Source organism: Carettochelys insculpta, chromosome 6 (genome assembly GCF_033958435.1).
Source record: "Carettochelys insculpta isolate YL-2023 chromosome 6, ASM3395843v1, whole genome shotgun sequence".
NCBI lineage: Eukaryota > Metazoa > Chordata > Testudines > Carettochelyidae > Carettochelys > Carettochelys insculpta.
The window spans coordinates 20,354,436-20,373,702 of NC_134142.1; positions in this window are offsets into that span (position 1 = coordinate 20,354,436).

Below are 19,267 nucleotides of genomic sequence, written 5' to 3' on the forward strand. Positions count from 1 at the left end.
CTTCGTCCCACCACCACAGTCTCAGCCACATGACAATAGACAGAATCTTTCCATATGTAACTAATCCCACCCTCCATTCCCTTTCATTGTCAGAGGAAATGGCATGAGTTTGCACTTCACAGGACTAAGGGAGTGTGAGGTAATTTAAAAAATATATATAAAAAAACATAAAACTTTTATCACATTCCATTCCACCCATCTGGTCAATTTAACTTTTTTGGCCTAGCTACTATCCATCCATATCAATCACACACCTATTTTGTTCCAAGGATACAGTTCTAAGCTTCTTACTGATTTGTACCAGGGACAGAACTTTTAACAAAACAGTTTTACTTGTAGGCACTGATCCTGTTCCCTACCTCAGGGAGCTGATTTCAACAGGAGCTGCAAGCAGTTCTTTCTATTAAAAGTAGTGATGGAAAAATGGAAGACATGGAACAAAACTCATTTAGTAAATGGGCAGATTTTTGCAGGAGGACCAAGCAGAAGGTGGCAAGAATCCATATAAAACACTTCTAATGCTGTTTTCTCAGTCGGAATAGAAGATGAGCACCTCTCCAGAAGTGCTGAAAACAATAACTCTTAGCTTACCACAGAGCTATGAAACATTCATACTGTTACCAATTTAATTACGCTCCATGTTGCTAATAGCACAATTTTCAGCTGAAAATTATTTTGCAATTATTTTATCTTCAAAAAGCATCTCATGCAACCCCCCCGCCACCCCTCATTTGGCTAATGATGCGATGGCAAGTCAGCTCTGCATCTGACAACACTGGCATTTGTTTCCTTTGTAAAAAAGAAGGTTCCTACCTCCCAGGTGATTCCCCTTTCCAGACAAATACTTTGACAAACTTACAATTGCAGAGGCGTGTATATTTCCATTAATGTTATGAAAATAACTCTGTATTGGAGCCTGACCATTTTAGCTCAAAATAGTCAATAAATTATTTAGTTTGCAAAATGTCATTATGTGTGGGGTTTACTTAATTGAATAGAATAATTTATGGTAAAGCCTAGAAAAAAGATCAATGCAGATGGCACGCAACAATGATTGAGTTTCAGCGAAGGCAATTTGATTTTTATCCCTCATTATAATAATGTTAAAGGGAAAGCATCAACTTTGGGAAAAATCAATATTTGATGAGTGCCTAGGCCATGAATTTTAACTAGAGGTAGCACTGAGGTAGAAGCAGGTGTAAATAATTAATAACTTCCATAGCCTGAACAAATAACTGTTTTGTTTTGGAACAATGATGATTACCCAGAGATTGTTCTGCACTCATAAAAGATAATTTGTTAATGAGTGCTTGGAACATAAAATTATTTTTTAATTACCTAATGCGATCCTTAAAAGTAGTTTTGTTCCATAAAGAAGTTTTGTTCCAGGTTTTCTTTTAACTTTTACAGGCAACAGAAGGTAAAATAAAATTTTGATTTGTTGAGCAACGGCCAACATGCTTCTCATATTTCAGGTTTCCCTTGTGAAAGGGAAATTTTGCCTGTTTTGCAGTCAAGAGATAAGCAGGGTGCACAGCTGAAAGCAAAAGATGGTACATTACCTGATGAAAAAGAAAATACAATTGTAAATGGTCTCTGTCTGTAGACGAACTAAGTACTTCAATTTTGAGTCAGAAGTGGGCCATAAATTCCTTATCCCCACAACAAACAGTAACTTTTATATGCTCGCTGTTTTACAGTGAGCAGCAAATTGTGCTGTCAATAGGTATCCATTGGGCTGGATAGGGTCATCTCCATTTTTGCCTCATAATCTGAAACCTAAAAAAAAAAAAAAAAAAAGATTGCCTGTAGATTTCGTGTATCTGTTCCTTAAAACAGGCCACTTAACTCTAGGAGATTCTAAGACATGAGGGTGAATTTTTGTTACAAGAGAATGCACTGAAGGCTGTTCTTTTCACCACGTATGGTCTCCTTTAGGGCTTGATCTTCATAAGTCCTCAAAATATGGGGCAAGATCCTACACTGTGGTTCTGTCCCTCCCTTTCGTGCCATACTGACAGTGTAAAGAAGATGGAAAGCTGCCCTAAAACGATTGCCAAAAATTTCCCCTGATATCAGACATGGCATTGAACTTTCTGCAGCACTCATTGCCCTCAACAATCTACAGTGATACTCTTACCCCTTCTTACACTAGTTGGGTTCACAAAAAAATAAAAAAAGCATGCATATGGCACATTAAAGACTAACACAATAATTTATGAGGTTTCTTAGGGCAGACCCCTTTCTTCAGATCTGGAATAGTCATCAGAAAAGCTCATGACCTCATACATTATTTTGTTAGTCTTTAAAAGTCCTACATGACTGCTTTTTTGTTTTGTGAAGAAACAGACTAACTTGGCTACCTCTTTGTGACTAGCTGGAGTTAGGAAGTGGATGTGCCTTAGCAGACAAAAATGTTTCTAGAATTAGTGTTAAAAAGATTACAAGGTGTCTAATTGTTTCTTATTGAACTAAAAATCTTCTGTACTCTATTTACACAGCAAAACAGGTGCAGTATGGTATACAGAGGATCAATTAAAGTAAGCATGAGGAAATTAGAATAATCGCCAGAGGTACAATGAACAAATGAATTTTAATACCTTTTTTAAACTGCAGAAGGATAGATATACATTAGAACCAGCGTATCTACTGACTGAGCCTGTACTAGAGAATGTCACAAAAAAATCTTGATGTTCTTATACAGATTCTTAGCAAAGTAACAGTTTGCTTGACCTACAGATTCAACAGGTCACTGATTTTTTTTTCCATTAAGCCTTTGGGTCAGGGTGAAGACATTGACTGCTCTTTTCAAAGTATCATGTTAACATCACTTGGTACACCATATTAGGGCCTGTAAATACAGTGCAGAGATCATTTTAAAAGGGAAAGATTATTTAAAATGAGCACTGGACATGTGTAGCTGACCTTATGCCAGACTTGCTGTATAACTCCTCGACATAAACTTTTCCAGTCCATGTCGCAATCAACTTGTTAAAAGCTTCCTCCCACCACGTAGAATTATCCCGCATGTGGAAGCATTCTTCATGGCAAAGATTTAGAGGCCGGAGCAATAAAACCATTTTCCACAATGTTTGTGAATCTTCACTTCCATGGTCTGAGCTTCATGGGTTGTCATTTACTTTTAACTGTAACATTGCCCCTTTTAACACTCAACCCCGATCTCTGTGTAACTAGATCTGAGATGGGATTAATTCTGGTACAGCAGCATTTAAATGGGCATACCAATTAAAAACTCTTGTTACCCATTTGCTAAACCTCATTGTCCTACAGTTAATTTTCTCTCCCCACCACCCCACCAAATAGGCCATCAGAATTGTGTCAACTGCCACTTCACTTGCAGCCATCATTCCTTATCCTTTGCAGGTGCCTCTATCAAAGCCCACTGGGCCACTTGTGGAATATGAAACTACTCAGTTCAAGGGACTGGGCCTCTGGGCCAAAGTGAATTTGAAGAGACATGTTCTCAAATCACATGGGCTTAAATTCAGAGTAATTGCAGTACAATCAATTTATGCTCATACAATTGACAGCAGAATTGGCTCCAGAAGTGGAAAAATTTTTCAACTGGGGAAAATTGAAGGGAAGTTAGTTCACATTTCTATTGACTAAGGGCCAGATCCAAGGGGCATAAAAATCAGTCTGTACATTCATCTCCATACAAAAATTCACCCTCTCAGAGAACCTCCTCACAACTCAGTGAGATATTTCAGCAGTTTTGCCTCAGTTTCACCTTTATTTTCCACTATGCTACTCAAAGCATCCAGGGCTGCTTCACTGACATAGCCCTCTGCCGAAGTCATACTGAGTGCTTTCCCTTCCCAGTAACAATTTCCATGGGGCTTTCATTCATGCCTGTAAATTCTTCTTCCTTCCCTATACCATGTCACACCTCATTTCTTCTTCCCTTTATTCCCAGGGCGTCCTACAGTTCCCACTAGAAACTCACCTTGTCTCCCACCACCCTTTAGCTCTCAGAGTTCACAGCAGGCATAGGCAAACCCTGGTCCTCACAATGGCTTCTAACTCTAGGCTCACACAGACTCCTCCCCCAGGCCTTTGCCAGAAGAGAGCCAACACTGGTTCTTCACATGGCTCTCACTTTCAGAAAGGAGGAATTGGCCCACACTAGCTCCCTCCTCATCTGCCTGCTGCTGGGCTTTCTTCCTTTTATACCCCCCACACTAGACAAGCACCAGCCCCAGACTCAACCCTTCCAATCACAGGCTCGCATCTGGAAGGGGAGGGAGAGAAACGTGCCAGAATTTGTCCAAAAGCTTCAGCTATAAATCAGCACAGCCCCACTGAATAATCAGACATGTAAAAAGAGCAATACAAAAACACAGTCACAAAACAATACGAGTTAGTGATGAGAGAAAAGGCCCCACCTCGGGGGTCAGCAACTAACGGAATGGGTGTCAAGAGCGGCACGCGAGCAGGTTTTCACTGGCATGCAAGATGGGGGGCTCAGCCCTGCCCCTCCTCCCCCATGCAGTCTGGAGTTTGCTCAAAGCCATGCTGCCTGTGGATTCAGAAAAGACCAGCTAATTCTACCAGCCACCATCTAAACAGTAAAGGTCTGCATTTTAATTTATTTATTAATGAAACTGTTGTAAGTAGGACTATTAGTGACTTTAAAAAGTAGCACCAGAACTCAGACAGTACATAGGCGTCAAAAGGTCAAATTTCAGCACTCCATCACGGACAGGTTGCTCACCCCTGCCCTACTTCAGAGTTATCCAAGCTCTGGGATACAGCTCCATGGGGGTCCAGGAGTACTTTATCTTCTCGGTAGCTCTGAGTCTTTGGAGAAGCATCCGTACGGAAGTGTCTTTACTCAATCATCATACTTACCTTTCTTGACACTAATATTCAGAATATTATGTTTCTGGTTCAGTTGTACCCAGACTTATTTCTATTGTCTCCAGTCTCCCTTATGACTTTATAGCAGTGTCAGTCTTTGAATGTTAGTGGAGTTACACTGGACATACACCAGTAAGATGGAATGCAAAGTTAGGTTTCTGGGGCCAAATTCTTGCCACTGCCCCACCTGCTTTGGACTCTTTTTATGGAGGAAAAAAGCCAGAAAGCTTGTGTAGGGAAATCTCCAAGTAGTATATTGCCAGATTTGCAGTGCCTACACTACAACCCTGATGGTTGTGGCCAGGGGAAAGAATACACTACATCCGGGGGTTGGGGGGGACTGCTTGCTGCTTCACAAGTGCTTAGCAAGTAGTAGGACTAGTGGAGCACAACAGTAGTGTGAACCACACCCCTCTCGTTCTGATCCAAGTATAGCTTGGTCAGAGCAGAGAACCTGGTCCTCTGTCCTGCATATGGCTGTCCCAGTGACCATAATTAAGCTTTGTCTTTGATTGATTCATATGTAGTATCCACAGGCACTGACCCCTCATCTGGGGTGAGAAGCCTCTGCTCTACAGCCGCAGGTAAGAGCCAGCTGACCTTTGCTTGTGTGGTAGAGTGCAGGGCTTTAGACCCTATGCTCATAGGTTCTATCCCTAGTGCCAGCAACCCAGGTCTGTCAGCATTACACAGAGAAACAAAGGTGGAGAGACAACTTGAGAAATAACATCAATACTGACAGGCCTTAGACCAAGATAAACATAAGACAAAATTCAAAAACAGGTCTAAGCCTGGTTTTTAATTAAAAGAATCTGGTCTCCATTGAACAGTTCACTCTCATTAAATGTATCTGCTTTGTCTCTCATAGGCTTTAGTAGAATCATAGAAGAGTAGGACTGGAAGGGACCTTGAGAAGCCATAGAGTCCAGCCCCCCTGTGGGTACCTGTCAATCATAAAACAATATCAGATTTCTTCTCAACTGGAAGATTATAAACTCTTACTACAATAAGGTCTCAGAGTATGTGAATTCAGAGTATGCAACCCCGCTCTTACGCAGCTGACTCCCAATTCATACAGGAACCCCTTGCTTTGTAGGCTTCACCTTGTGCGAAGCTGCTGGGGTCTCAGCCTGCCCAGTTTCCTCCAGGTGCATGAGGCTCTATACCCCCAGCTAACCCCCTGACCCAGTTCACCCCATTCAACCCCCCGCTCAACCCCAGCTCACAACCCCTGGAACACAGGGATCTGATTTAAACCTGCTCCCGAGAGTCCCAACCCCTGGCGTGTGCATGCACACAGGGCTCCAGCTCCAACTCCCCCACCCACCACCCCCACGGCAACAGCTCCGACCCCATGGCTGGGCTCAACCCCTGCCTCTCAGGTCCAACCCCACACAAGCCCCAGCTCAATTGCACCCTCCCTCCCCCATAGCTCTAACCCACCCCCAGCTTAACCCCCTTGCCTCCTCCCAGGGCCCCAACCCATCCCCGCCTTACATGAAATTCAAGGTAAGCGCAGGTTGCGTGGAACGTAACCCTTGCGGACCTTGGGAATTCCTGTACTTCCTAATAAGGTCTGAAGAGTAACTCTCTCTCTGTTTTGCTCTTTAGTAAGGCTGAAAGACAAGCGTTTGCCTTATTTGCTTAAAAATCAGAAGGGAAAGTGAATGTATTTGGGGCAAAAATTGGGGGAAAGGGCAGTACTTATGCAAGGAAGCTGAGGTGGGTGAGGCTTTGGAGTTCCAATAGTCTGTTTCATGACCGCAATGTCGATCATGATGCATGCAGCATTAATAGTTAGACATGTCATAGCATCAGTTTTTACTTTAGAATTCATCTCTGGGTTTTCCATCATGCCCATCACAAAACAAAAAAAGGGCCACTATTTTAAGGCATTTAAACACCTAATGATGTAATTAGGCACTTAGTAGGATTTTTTTCAGATTTCAATGGGAGTTAGACAACCAGGCCCTTCTGAAAGTCCCATTAGACACCAGCATTGTCACTCTGTAGCCTAGAATGTCTTTTTAGTTAGTATGAAATTATAAAAAATACTGCAAGTAGAGATTTTTTTAATTGATTCTGGTGATCTTCTAAACATTCCTGGGATTTGCAATCTGTTACCATCCACTTTTTAAGTTCTCAGACAGTTTGATTTCCAAATTACTTCCCAGGGGCAGTAAGGCATGTACTTATCACAATGGTCTAGGATCCTAGACCATTGTGATATCAGAGGTTATTTAACCAATCTTTGCCCTTACCCTACAGGCAAATATATAATAATTTTCATTGATTGTAGCGAGTCAGTGAGATGGGGAACACTGGACAGATGTTGGATTATTTGGCCCTGTTGCCACAGTTGACAGGGTGGCTCAATGCCTGTACATCTCAAAACAAAAACCCCAGTGCAACAATACAACCCCAAACACAGACAAATTAATACACCTCCATAACCCATACACGCAATGGCTGCTGCCCCACACACCTCTCATTCATTGCATGCACAAATCAAGGAAAAAAAAAAATCTATCGGAACTGAACACTCATTTCCCTAACTCACTTATATGTACCTTAAAAATCACTAATATATGCATGTTGTTGCTCAGGTTTCAGTTCTCAGGCATTTGCTCTGCCTTCCAGCTATTAATATACCTTTAAAAATGCGACCAAAATATGTTTTCCAACTGCTTGCCCAACAAGCACTCTGTCTTCCAATGCAGCCTCTATCCACACTTGTGAGCCTTTTAAGTACAGTCTACTATATGAACTGGATTCACTGACTTTCCTGTATCTAATTTCCCTTTCCACCCCACCCCACTCCATTGTAGCTTCATCTCATTGCAAATCCATGTTCAAACTTGACAGGCCTATACACATTCCACTCAGGATTTCCAAAAAATGCAACTAATCAGCGATATCTAAAAGAGTACAATGTGACTATCGCTTCATGCCATTCATCCCAGTGAAACCAGATGAAACTCAACATGCATCATGAGCAGTTCCTAAGGTGCCAGTTTTGGTTGGATGTATTCCTAGAGATTTCCTCACATGACATAATCTTTAAAGATTCATCTTTAATTCCTGAAGACTCCCAGTAAAACCATAACAAAGCCCCCACCCCTGCAATAAATTCAGATATCTAGTAAGTACAAACACAATATCTCAAAAGCATCAAAAGCTCTAATAAATCACTGGTGGTTCCCATCAATAGTTCAAACACAAACTAGTAAGGGCATTCGATTTTTGTGCAGAAATTATCATATCTCTAAGTAGACTATCCAAGGCAACAAAATGGCAAAATCTCACATTTCCTTCCCCCATTTCTTCAACTTTTGCTGATAATTTGTTCTAAATGGATTTTTATTCCTGACCAGCAGTATAGGTATTCATTGCTTTTCTTTCCTTTTTTCTATAACCAGCACTATAATATCCATTATGAACAACCTGCTAAAAGCTTAGGTATATCTTAAGGAATAATCCAAATAATAGCACTCTTCAAACTAAAACCATGTTTTATCCCAAGCAATACTGCATGCAAAAGTGGACATCTGATTGACAACCATATTAATTTTTAATACAGGTTTTGGTGTTTTTAGCTCCTGCACAAGACATTTTGATTATAATATAGTGTTCAGTAAAGGCACCTGTCAGTCAAAGGGACAGGAAAACACAAAAAAGATGGAGTAGGGGGACTGGAAGCACTGAGGACCGATAATAAAGCAGCCCCATTGTGCCTTTCAGTATGGATCACCACAAAGGCCAAGCAATAGAAATGAAACTGTAAGATGGCTATATGTTGTCTGGCAGCTTCAAGAAATATCAAGCTTGCATATCTGTTGAAATGAAAGACACACAGAAGCAGAAGAGACCCATGTATCAATGTAGTACTGACAATGATAGCCAGACTGTGGCACTGGCACCTTGATGAAAAATGTAACAGTAACCACAACTAAATATAACATTGGGAAATGAGTATTTACAATAGACCCAAATGCTCATTCAGGGTGCAATTTGGCCTGTGGTTACCTCCGTTATAACCCACAAGTGTTCTGTACATCCCATTAATATATGTGTTAGCCAAACAAAAACTATGGACTCAATAAGGGGTATATGGGTGAACTTCTACGGCCTGTATTATACAGAACTTAATTCTCTATTCCTTTCTGGCCTTCAACTCTGTGAATCTATGAAATTCCATCACCTATTTTCATTAAAATCATTTCTTCACTTACCATCAGTTTAAGAGGGCTCTGACGTCACATGAAAGGTACATTAGTTTGGTGGACAAAAAATGGGGTAATCCATCAAGTCTGTTCTTTATGACAAATAGGCAGACACACAATTTAGGGTGATATTTTCCAAGAGCGATTCAAAAAGCACAACCTTAGGTTTTTGGTTCTGATTTTCCTTTCAGTTTCCTGTAAATGTGTGTTTCATAAAATGCTGTTCTATGTCTTACTGCTTAAAGTCAAGGTTGAGACACTGATATTCTGGGGACAACAAGAAGTCCTGTGAAACCTTATAGACTAACAGATATTTTGGAGCATAAGCTTTCATGGGCAAAGACCCGCTTCATCTGATGAAGCGGATCTTTGCCCACGAAAGCTTATGCTCCAAAATACGTTAGTCTATAAGGTACCACAGGACTTCTTGTTGTTCTTGAAGGTACAGACTAACACAGCTACCTCTCTGAGACTTGATATTTTGGGGATCACTTGGACCACTAAGGTGTTCTGTCCTCACCTGCCCTGTAATCATGAGTGCTTTAGTGTTACATTGCTATGGCTAAAAGATGTGACACCAGGGCTACGTCTACACGTGCCCCAAACTTCAAAATGGCCATGCAAATGGCCATTTCGAAGTTTACTAATGAAGTGCTGACATGCATATTGAGCGCTTCATTAGCATGCGGGCAGCAGCGGCGCTTCGAAATTGACGAGCCTTGCAGCCGCGCGGCGCGTCCAGACGGGGCTCCTTTTCGAAAGCACGCCACCTACTTCGAAGTCCCCTTATTCCCGTGAGCTCATGGGAATAAGGGGACTTCGAAGAAGGTGGCGTCCTTTCGAAAAGGAGCCCCGTCTGGCCGCGCCGCGCGGCGGCAAGGCTCGTCAATTTCGAAGCGCCGCTGCCGCCCGCATGCTAATGAAGCGCTGAATATGCATGTCAGCGCTTCATTAGTAAACTTCGAAATGGCCATTTGCATGGCCATTTCGAAGTTTGGGGCACGTGTAGACACAGCCCAGTAGTCTACAAGAATAAAGTCCTGACTCTAGCTTTCACCAGCCTATATGCTCCATACAGGATGAGTTCAACTGCACCTTCCATTCTGAGTCTGCTCAGTTATCAGTTCATTTTGGCACAAATGCTCCATACAGGTTGCACAACAGACATGTGGGAACTGAAAGTAAACAAAAGGTTTATTTAATAGGAAAACAAAATAAGAGTCAAAGATGAAATAGTAAGGGCAGGAAAACATACAGAAGTCACATAGAAAGTAAACAAAAAATGCAACTTCCAGATTTATACTTCTTTGGAAAAAGGAATGTCATTAATAATGTAAGCCTGCAGTGCCCAATATGTTCTCCACCTGCCACATGTGGCAAAGAGACACCATGTTACGGTGAAAAAGGTTCTGGAGCCACATGTGGCCCTTGGAGCCTTTAAACGCAGCTCCTCCTGACAGCAGCACGTGGGGTGTGCCATCCGCCTGTTCCACACATGCACCCCACTGCTTGGTGGGAGAAACAAATGGCAGCAGCAGCCCCATTAGTGGCTCCAGTGAGTTGCTAGCGTTAAATTAGAAAGTGGGAGGGGCTGAGAGTGCCTGGCTCTGGGGAAAAGGGAGGGCATTTATTTGGGTGGGGGTTGGGAGTGCCCAGCTCTGGGGGAGGACATTTATTTAGAGGTGGGGGAACTGGGAATGCCAGCTCTGGGGGAAGAGTATTCAGTTGTGGGGGTGCTGTGACAAACATGGAAGGACTAAACCACAGGTGTTGTGATCTTTAAATTGCTATTGGACACTGCTGACAAGCCATCTCTTGTTGTTTTTTTATTGGTTTCTCAGCACCTCATCACATTAGGAACCCCACATTTCACAAACAGCATCCTGCCAAGACTTAGGTTCTCAGTTTCCAGGTGCTCTCTACAAAACTCTTCTTTTCAGGGTCTGCAGTGGTTTTTCCCACTCTCTCTCTCTCTCAATCAGCTCATAGAAGGGGAAATGCTTCTTCTATTAGTTTTCTTAGACAAGTGTTCTCTTTGCAATTTCAAACTGTCTCAGTGATTCTGTTAATTCTAATGATCCACCATGGTCAATGGATATAGAGTTGAAGTTAGTGTATGTAAACTTGCTCAGGCAGAGCCTGTCCCAGATGTGAGGCATACTGGCAATTGTAGCGCCAAATATGAGCATACTGTTCTATCAGTCATGGGGGAGTCCTGCAATTTCACTGTGGCTACAAATGCAACACTTGCAGAATGCCCCCAGGACTATCTACATATGTGTAAACACAGATTGTTTGTAACTATGTTTAAAGATGTGTCTTGGAGGGGCTTTCTTTGTCCAGCCTCTGGGGCAGTGAAAAATCCCACTGACTGAGCTGAAGCCACTGTCAAGGGGCATGTATGTAGCAGCGGTACTGTAGCCATCTGATCTTGGGAGCTGGAGACCATGCCCCATTTGACAATGAACCTGGCATGGTGCCTTCGATCCTTATGAGATTTTGTGGTCTTTGGGAGAGCTGCACTGAAGTCTGCTGTGCTAGCTACCTGTGCAAAATCAGCGTGACATACAGGGGGAGCACACTCCTGCCATATTTGTCAGGAGACCACACTGGTGACTTCTGACCCACACAGTTTCTGGAAAAGAGAGGCAATATTATCCTAGTGCTTCAGAACCTCAGTCATGGACTAGCACCTCATTGTGCTAGGCACAGTTCAAACACAGAAGAAAAAGTTGTTCCATGCCCCCAAGGAGCTTTCAAATTATTTATAATATGACAGACAACAAGTAGGTGGATACAAAAAGATCAACTAAGAATACATGGGAATGGTGAGGCACTATTGGTCAGTATGGGTATGTCCACACTACACAGTTATTCCAGAATAATTTATTCTGGAGTGGTTATTCCAAAATAAACTAAACTATTCTGGAATAATGCATCCACCTAGGGAAGCCCCAAAATAAGCAAGACTTATTCAGAAATAGTGTGTCCACACAGGCAACGTCTACAGTAGTATTCCTCTTTCAAAAGAGGAGTACAAATGAGGAAAATCAAAAATGCAAATGAGGTGCAGATTTACATATCTGGCACTTCATTTGAATATTCTTTCAAAAGAGCTTCCTTCAAAAGAAGAAAAGCAATGTAGACAGCTCTTTCAAAAGTAATTTTTTATTTAAAAAAAGAAGGGTTCTTTCAAAGATAGGGTTTACTTTCAAAAGAGCCTCATCTACACTGCTTTTCTTCTTTCAAAAGAAGAATATTCAAATATTTCCCTCATTTGCATGCCTCTTTCGAAAGAGGAATGCTAGTGTAGACACAGCCACACAGTAGAGCCTATTTCAGATTAGAGTCCCTGGAATCAGGGCCCCTAAACCAAAATACTATGTCTACAGAGCAGCTTTATTTCAGGATAAACTATTCTGGAATATTTTATTTCAAAATAGGCCCTGTTTCCTGTCTATATAGCTCCTATTCCAAAGTAGGAGCTATTCCTCAAAGGATGAGGCTTACAGAACTCAAAATTCCTTTGAAATACCATTTTGGCTGTGTAGACACTTGCACAGTTATTTCAGAACAGCGGCCATTATTCCAAAATATCTTTGCTGTGTAGACACACCCTATGATAGGCAGTGGTCTCAGCAGGCCAGCAGTCTAACCTTTGTCAAGCTTGTTGTAAGCCTCAAAGCAAAGGAGAAAGTTGTAAGGAGGGTTTTGAAGGAGATTAATGAGGTGGCTTGGCAGGGTATTCAGGGGTATTCAGCAAGCGAGGCAAGACGGCAAAAGCGTGAAAGTGCCAGTTTGAAAATTGGACAAGTGGGTGATGAAGGTTGGTGCCATGGGACCACTGGAGCCAGGAGTTAATTGTCTGATAATGAATAAGAGATGATAGGCAGGGTGGGGATCAACCGTGAAGGGCTATGAAAGTAAGATGAGTAAGTTGTATTCGATACCACAGAGAAGAACAGTGAAGGAATTTAAAGAGGGAGTGACTTTGTCAAAGTGACAGGCTAGGACAGTACTTTTTGCAGCACAATGGGCAGTGGTATCATAGGCTGAGGGAGACTGTGCCTCCTCAAACAGCCAGGAAAGTCCATGCCCATGCTCTGTTCCCTGTACCCTCCACTTTCCCAGGCCCCCCCAACAGAGAAAGGCAAATGGGATAATTTTATTGGGGCCCACTGAGTTGGGGGGGGAGGGGCTGTTAAATAGTGTTGCTGTAGCAGCATGGTACAACTGTGAGGAGCCCTGGAGCTTGGATCCGCAGAGTGACAGGACAGGAGGGCCCAGAGGTTGTAACCATGTGAATGAGTGAGTAGACAGGGGAGAGCCAGGCTGGGAAGAGAAGGAGGGTAGAGACAGGCATGGACTGAGGGGAGCAAAGGCCAAGGGGGGCAAAGGAACTGGGCTGGGAAGCAAAAACAGCAGAGGGGGCAGAGTTAGGCAGGAACAGCTGGGAGAAAAGAGCCAAACCACCGGACCACTAGGCACAGTGGAGGAGGGGGCACAGGACCACTGGAAGTAGGGTGAGCATCTGTCCTGTATTGGGCAGGACAGTCCCATATCTGAAATGCCAAAAGGCATCCGGACTTTTTTTTTTTTTAAAGGGACTAATTGTCCCTTATTTGGCCCCCCCCCAGCCCCAGGGGACCACCCCTCCCTCCGTATTTGGGACAGGGAAATATGGTCACCCTAACTGGAGGGCAAAGATGGGGTGGGGGCAGGTAGGGGAAAGGGCCAATCTGGGCTTAAGAACATCAGGAGGCACAGCTGAGCAGGTGGCTCCTGGGTGTGCCAGGCAGGGGAAGGGGCTGAGCTGGGCACAGGATCACTGGGAGAAGAGCTTTGCAGGGTTGACAGTGGTGGCAAAGAGTGAAAAGAAAACCCAAGGGATGGGAATGCAACTGACCAGAGGGACTTTGGTTTGAGGGGTGGCACTTGGGGTTTCCCTGGGAGGAGGGGTGTCTTACGGCTCTGTCTGAGGGAGGGGGAAAGGGGTCCCATTTTTTGTGCTGTCCTGGAGCCTGGAATTCCTCTCTGTGGGGCAGCCTTTCCATTCAACATGGCTCCAGACTCCCTGTGGGCTGCCTACAGCTTGGGTTGCGCCATCCACCCCACCCCCATTGTGCTAAGGCAGTGGGAACAGTGGGGGTTGGAGCAGAGGCCAACAGCTTCAGTAAGAGTGGGGACTCTGGGCTCTGGCAGGGGCGGATGCAGAAGGAGCAGAGGGTCATGGAAGGGATGGGGCTAGGGCCTGGCCTCCCACAGTAGGCCGTTCATGTGCCACCCATGTGCAGCACCATTCTGAATGGACATCAGCAGAGCCAGAGTGCACTTCTTGAGGCCAGAGATAAGTACACTGCAGTAAAAAAGAGGTGACAGCATGGACAAGCGACGGGACTTTTAACTGTGTGGATGACAGGAATGCTTTATCTTACAACATATGCAGAAAAAACCTGCAGTACCTAAGCACAGCCTGGAGGTAAGGACCAAGAAAGAGCAGAGCTGCAGATGACCCCTAGGTTACGAGCTTTAGTGACAGGTAGGCTGGTCATGTTGTCTATCCTGACTGACAAAGAAGAGGAGGAGAGAACAGGGGAGGAGGAAGATTAAGAGTTCCGTTTCTCCTTTTTGAGCTTCAGCTGAATGCTAGGCACCAAGTTAAGGTAATTCTTAACAAGTGTCCCTATTAAAATGCTGGGATGGGTTTTTGTGTTTGTTTTTTTACTTCTGTAGTAGCTCCACAAAGATGAAATGTGTTCAGCTGCCAATAGGTGTTTGTACTTAAATGTGTCTTGAGAAACGGTATTCATCTTATTTAGGCCAAACAAAATGAACAATCTAATCAAAGTACTAAAATGACAGCCTGACTATATTCTATAAATCATAACATAATTAGAACCAAATTTTCCATTAGCATGAAATTAAAACTAATTTCCCCTCGCAGTACTTACCCTAATATTCCCCAGATGCAAATAAAGCCTAGTAAAACATTTAGTAAAGAAGGGTTTCTAATTGTTTCCTGAGTTTGCACATTACATCATCAGCTGTATTTGTCCTTCTAAACAATTATTCTAAACAATGCCTGTCTATTTATCAAAGATCAGAAAAACCAAAGAAACATTGCTGGAATTATCTAGGTGCTCAGATACCTTGGACAGATAGTCAGAACCTTTTCCTTACAGTTTCTCATTTTTGGGACCAGCTTCTTAGCTGATGTAAATTGGTTTAATGCCATTGACTTAATCTGAGCCAGCTAAGGAACTGGTATTTCCTTTCCTTTTCCAGGAAAGCCTGCTCCTGACCTCTGTTCAGCTGGTGTTGCACCCAGGCAGACAGACAGCAAGAGGTGGCAGAGGATCCACGTTCTATTTGTCTTAAAGAAATCGGTTAGCAAAGTCATTCTGTTGCCAAAGGAAATTCCTCTCTCATTCTTCAGCCTATTAACAGTTTCCTCATTCAGTGTCACATCCACTGCCCTAGGCTCTTCCTTTCCCTTTTCCAGCTGAAAAAGTTCCTGAATTCCTGCAGCATATGGCAGCATGCACATTAGGAAATTGAGGAGTGAGACGCTACCTCACTCAAGCACAGACACAATCAGATTTCTTGAACTGTAATTTCATTTGCTACAAAGGCCGTCTTACTCAGGAATGAGCGTTTCTATCCATCCAGGACTTCGTCAGCATAATATTCTCTTGACCTTGAGCATTAATTGGGTCTATGTGACCAATGACCAGCCCCGGTGAGTCTCCTTGCTTTGAAATGAAGTGAAATGAACAAAGAATTTAATATACATCTTTTTTTTTTTTAAAAAATAATCACCCGATTATATTTTGAGAAATAAATTATAGAATTGTTATACCACAACTTTAATCAGCGCATTTCTCTTCTATGAAGGATGTTACTTTGAGCAAACAAAAAGGTAATTATATAGAAAGGAATACTAAGGGACTAAATGGGACATGATTTTGCATAACACTAAATGCAGCCTGAATCCTTTTATGCTCCGAAAGAAAACACTGCACTTGAAAGAAAAAGTCATTCTTATAACTCCTGCTCACTTGCTTTCAGGAGACATGTTCTCTTTAATTGTAGAATACAAGCCAGTGATTTGTTAATATATACAAAAAGTTATTTTCATGTTGTCTCTCTCACTTTTGAAGGGGGGAGGGGGCTCCCACCTCATCTTTGCTGAAGTTTTTATTTATCAGAACAAGCCACAAAAGAAACATAAGATGTCAGTTCTGGTTAGAGACAACAAGAAGTCCTGTGGCACCTTATAGACTAACAGATATTTTGGAGCATAAGCTTTCGTGGGCAAAGACCTGCTTCGTCAGATGCATGAGTTGGGGGGTTTCAGAGGAGGATTTAAAGAGGGAGTCAGTCAAGGAGAGCGTCAGGGCTGACAAGGTCTGTTCAATCCGGGTGGGTGTGGCCCATTATCAGCAGTTAATGTGGAGTTGTGAACATCAAGAGAGGAGAAATGAAGCCAGTTCAGTCAGGGGGGATGTGGCATTCTGGTTAGGGTATTTCATGCTTTTTCCTTACAAAAGGCTGACAGACCCAGGTTGCCAGCACCAGGGATAGAACCTCTCAGTACAGGGGCTAAAGCCCTGCACTCTACTACATGAGCTAAAGGCCAGCCAGCTGGCTCTTAGCCAAGGCTGTAGAGCAGAGACTTCACTCACCCCAGATGAGGTCTCAGTGCCTCTGGGCACTACACTTATAACTGTGAGGGAAACTCCCAGGGCAGATGCAGCTGTTTAAAATGGAAGGAAGAGGCTTTTGTATCTAAGGCACTGGATTTTCAGCAGCCCAATTCCCCCACCTGTCCCCTCCCACTATCATGTCACAGCTGTAGGATCCCAGGCTGCCTTCACATTGAGGCCATAGGTGCTCATGCTGGACCTATTAACTCAGAAGATGCTTCTACAACCAAGGAAGGAAAGGACCCACCTTGCCTGGGACTGGCTCCTCTTACTAGGTATTGGTATCACAGCCCTACTAATGTCCTATTGCTGTAGGAGGGTCACCCTGACCCCAGCTATTCATGATCCTCAATTCATCCCACTCCTGCTTTTGCCCCCAAAAGGTGGAAAGTAAGGAAGAGAACCCTGGAGGGAGGACACCCAGCTGCAGAGCCCAGGACTGCAAACCCTGCACAAGAATATTTAGTAACTGTAACCAAAGAGGGGCAGCCCTTCTTGTGCCCTGGTCCAAGCCACAGATTTCATGTATGACCCTTTAGCAACTCACTTAACCTATCTGTGCCTGAGTTCTCTTTCTGCCCAAGGAGAACAATACTTCCTTTGTACCAGCCATTGTCTGACTTGTCTATTTAGATTGTAAAACTTTGAGGCAAGCCCTTTCCCGTGTTCAGTGATTTAATTTCTAACTCTTACTTGCTTGGTTGGTGCTACTGTAACCCATATCAATATCATTTACTCTTGCTATTCTTGACCAGGATTAGCAATCATTATCTCAACTGATTGCCAGCAACTTTCTTGTATTTTTAGCAGACAGTGAAATATTGCAAATAGCCAGCTGCCATGTAGCACCTTAGAGACTAACAAATTTATTAAGTCATGAGATTTCGTGGGTAAGACCCCGTTCTTCAGTGAAAGATATTGTTTGGAAAACACAAGGGCCAGTCAAACCAACACACAAGGTAGAGAGATCTGGAATGGAGAGAGAGTGGAGAAAATCTTTCCCGTTCCAGTTCTCTGCTTTTTCTTGTCCAGCATGGACCCCGTTGTCTCAGTATGGCCTTGTGAAAGCTCCCAACTAGAGCTGGTCAACACAAGATAAATATTTTCTTATTTCAACCATTTTTCAAAATAGTAGAGAATAGGGAAAGACCAGAGTGTCTCGTGGGAGATGTATTTCAACAAGAGAGCTAGGCCACCACAGGGGAAAAAAAAAAAACAAAAAAACACAGGACTGTGAGGAACACAGAACTCCTGATCTCATGAGGCATTATGTTGGCTCAGACAGATGCGGAGCTTAATGTCAAAAGAAAAATTGTGGTTTTATATTTCTAGTGGAAAATTCCATCTATAAATCAGCCTTTTCTCATGGAATTTTCTATTTCAAAGCCCTGTTTTCCAATGGGGAAATTTCATTTTTAAAATACTGATCAGTCCCAGAATTCTCCAAAATATTTTTCAAGTTTCCAAATAATGGTTCCAATCAACATTTTAATTGAAAATATTTTTATTTGATGTTACCCTTTTTTCCACTAGGAAAAAAAAAAAGACACTTTAAGAAAGCCTGTAGGACAGCAAGACGAACATTGTCAACATTTTCAAACAAGTTTAATTCAAAAATTGTTACAATATTTGTCCTGAAATGGTCACTAGATGAAAATATTCAAATTATTTTTTCAGGGAAAAAAAGATGTATCCTTGAAACCAGCTCTCATTACCACTTTAAAAAGAACAAAGAGTCTAAGGTGCTACAGGACCCCTCACTTGTTTTTACAGGTACAAACAAAAACAGCTGTCCTTCTAAGACATTCCCACTTTGGTGATGAGTCAGTGTAAAAGGATTAGACCCAACTGCTGATACTCAGTGATGGAGTTACTCCTTTAACTTGAGACAGGCTCATACTTTTACAGCTGGGTTCCACATCTTCTGATGACCACTGTGCAATGTAATTACTGGAGGAAGTAGGTACAGGGGAGCAAGGAAAGAGAACAGGTGGAGTGGGAGATAAAAATTAGACAGAGATTGACATATTTCCAGGGAGATGGAAAAAAAAAAAAATCATCACATTTGAGAGTTAGAAGTGAGAAATTTCCCTGAAAGCAGTTGCTGTTGTCAAGCAGTACACTGTCTATGAAAGCAGTTCCCAAACTTCTCCTGGTTATGGAACACTTGGACATCACAGTGCTCTTTGCAGAACGCTTTATCTTTTCTACATTATCGTACTATGAGGAACATTACTAATGGAAAATATTTCATAATAATATTAAATTATTGTACCGTACACACAACTCAAATAATGAAACCAGACATTAACAAAAATATAGCAGGGACAACAGATAAAACATCCCAAAATTAATTTCCCTGAGAATGGGGAAGAGACCGTCTTTATTCAATGTCAATTGCAGAACACTTTGCCACAATTCGTGAAACACCAGTACCCCACCGGCACATAGTTTGGG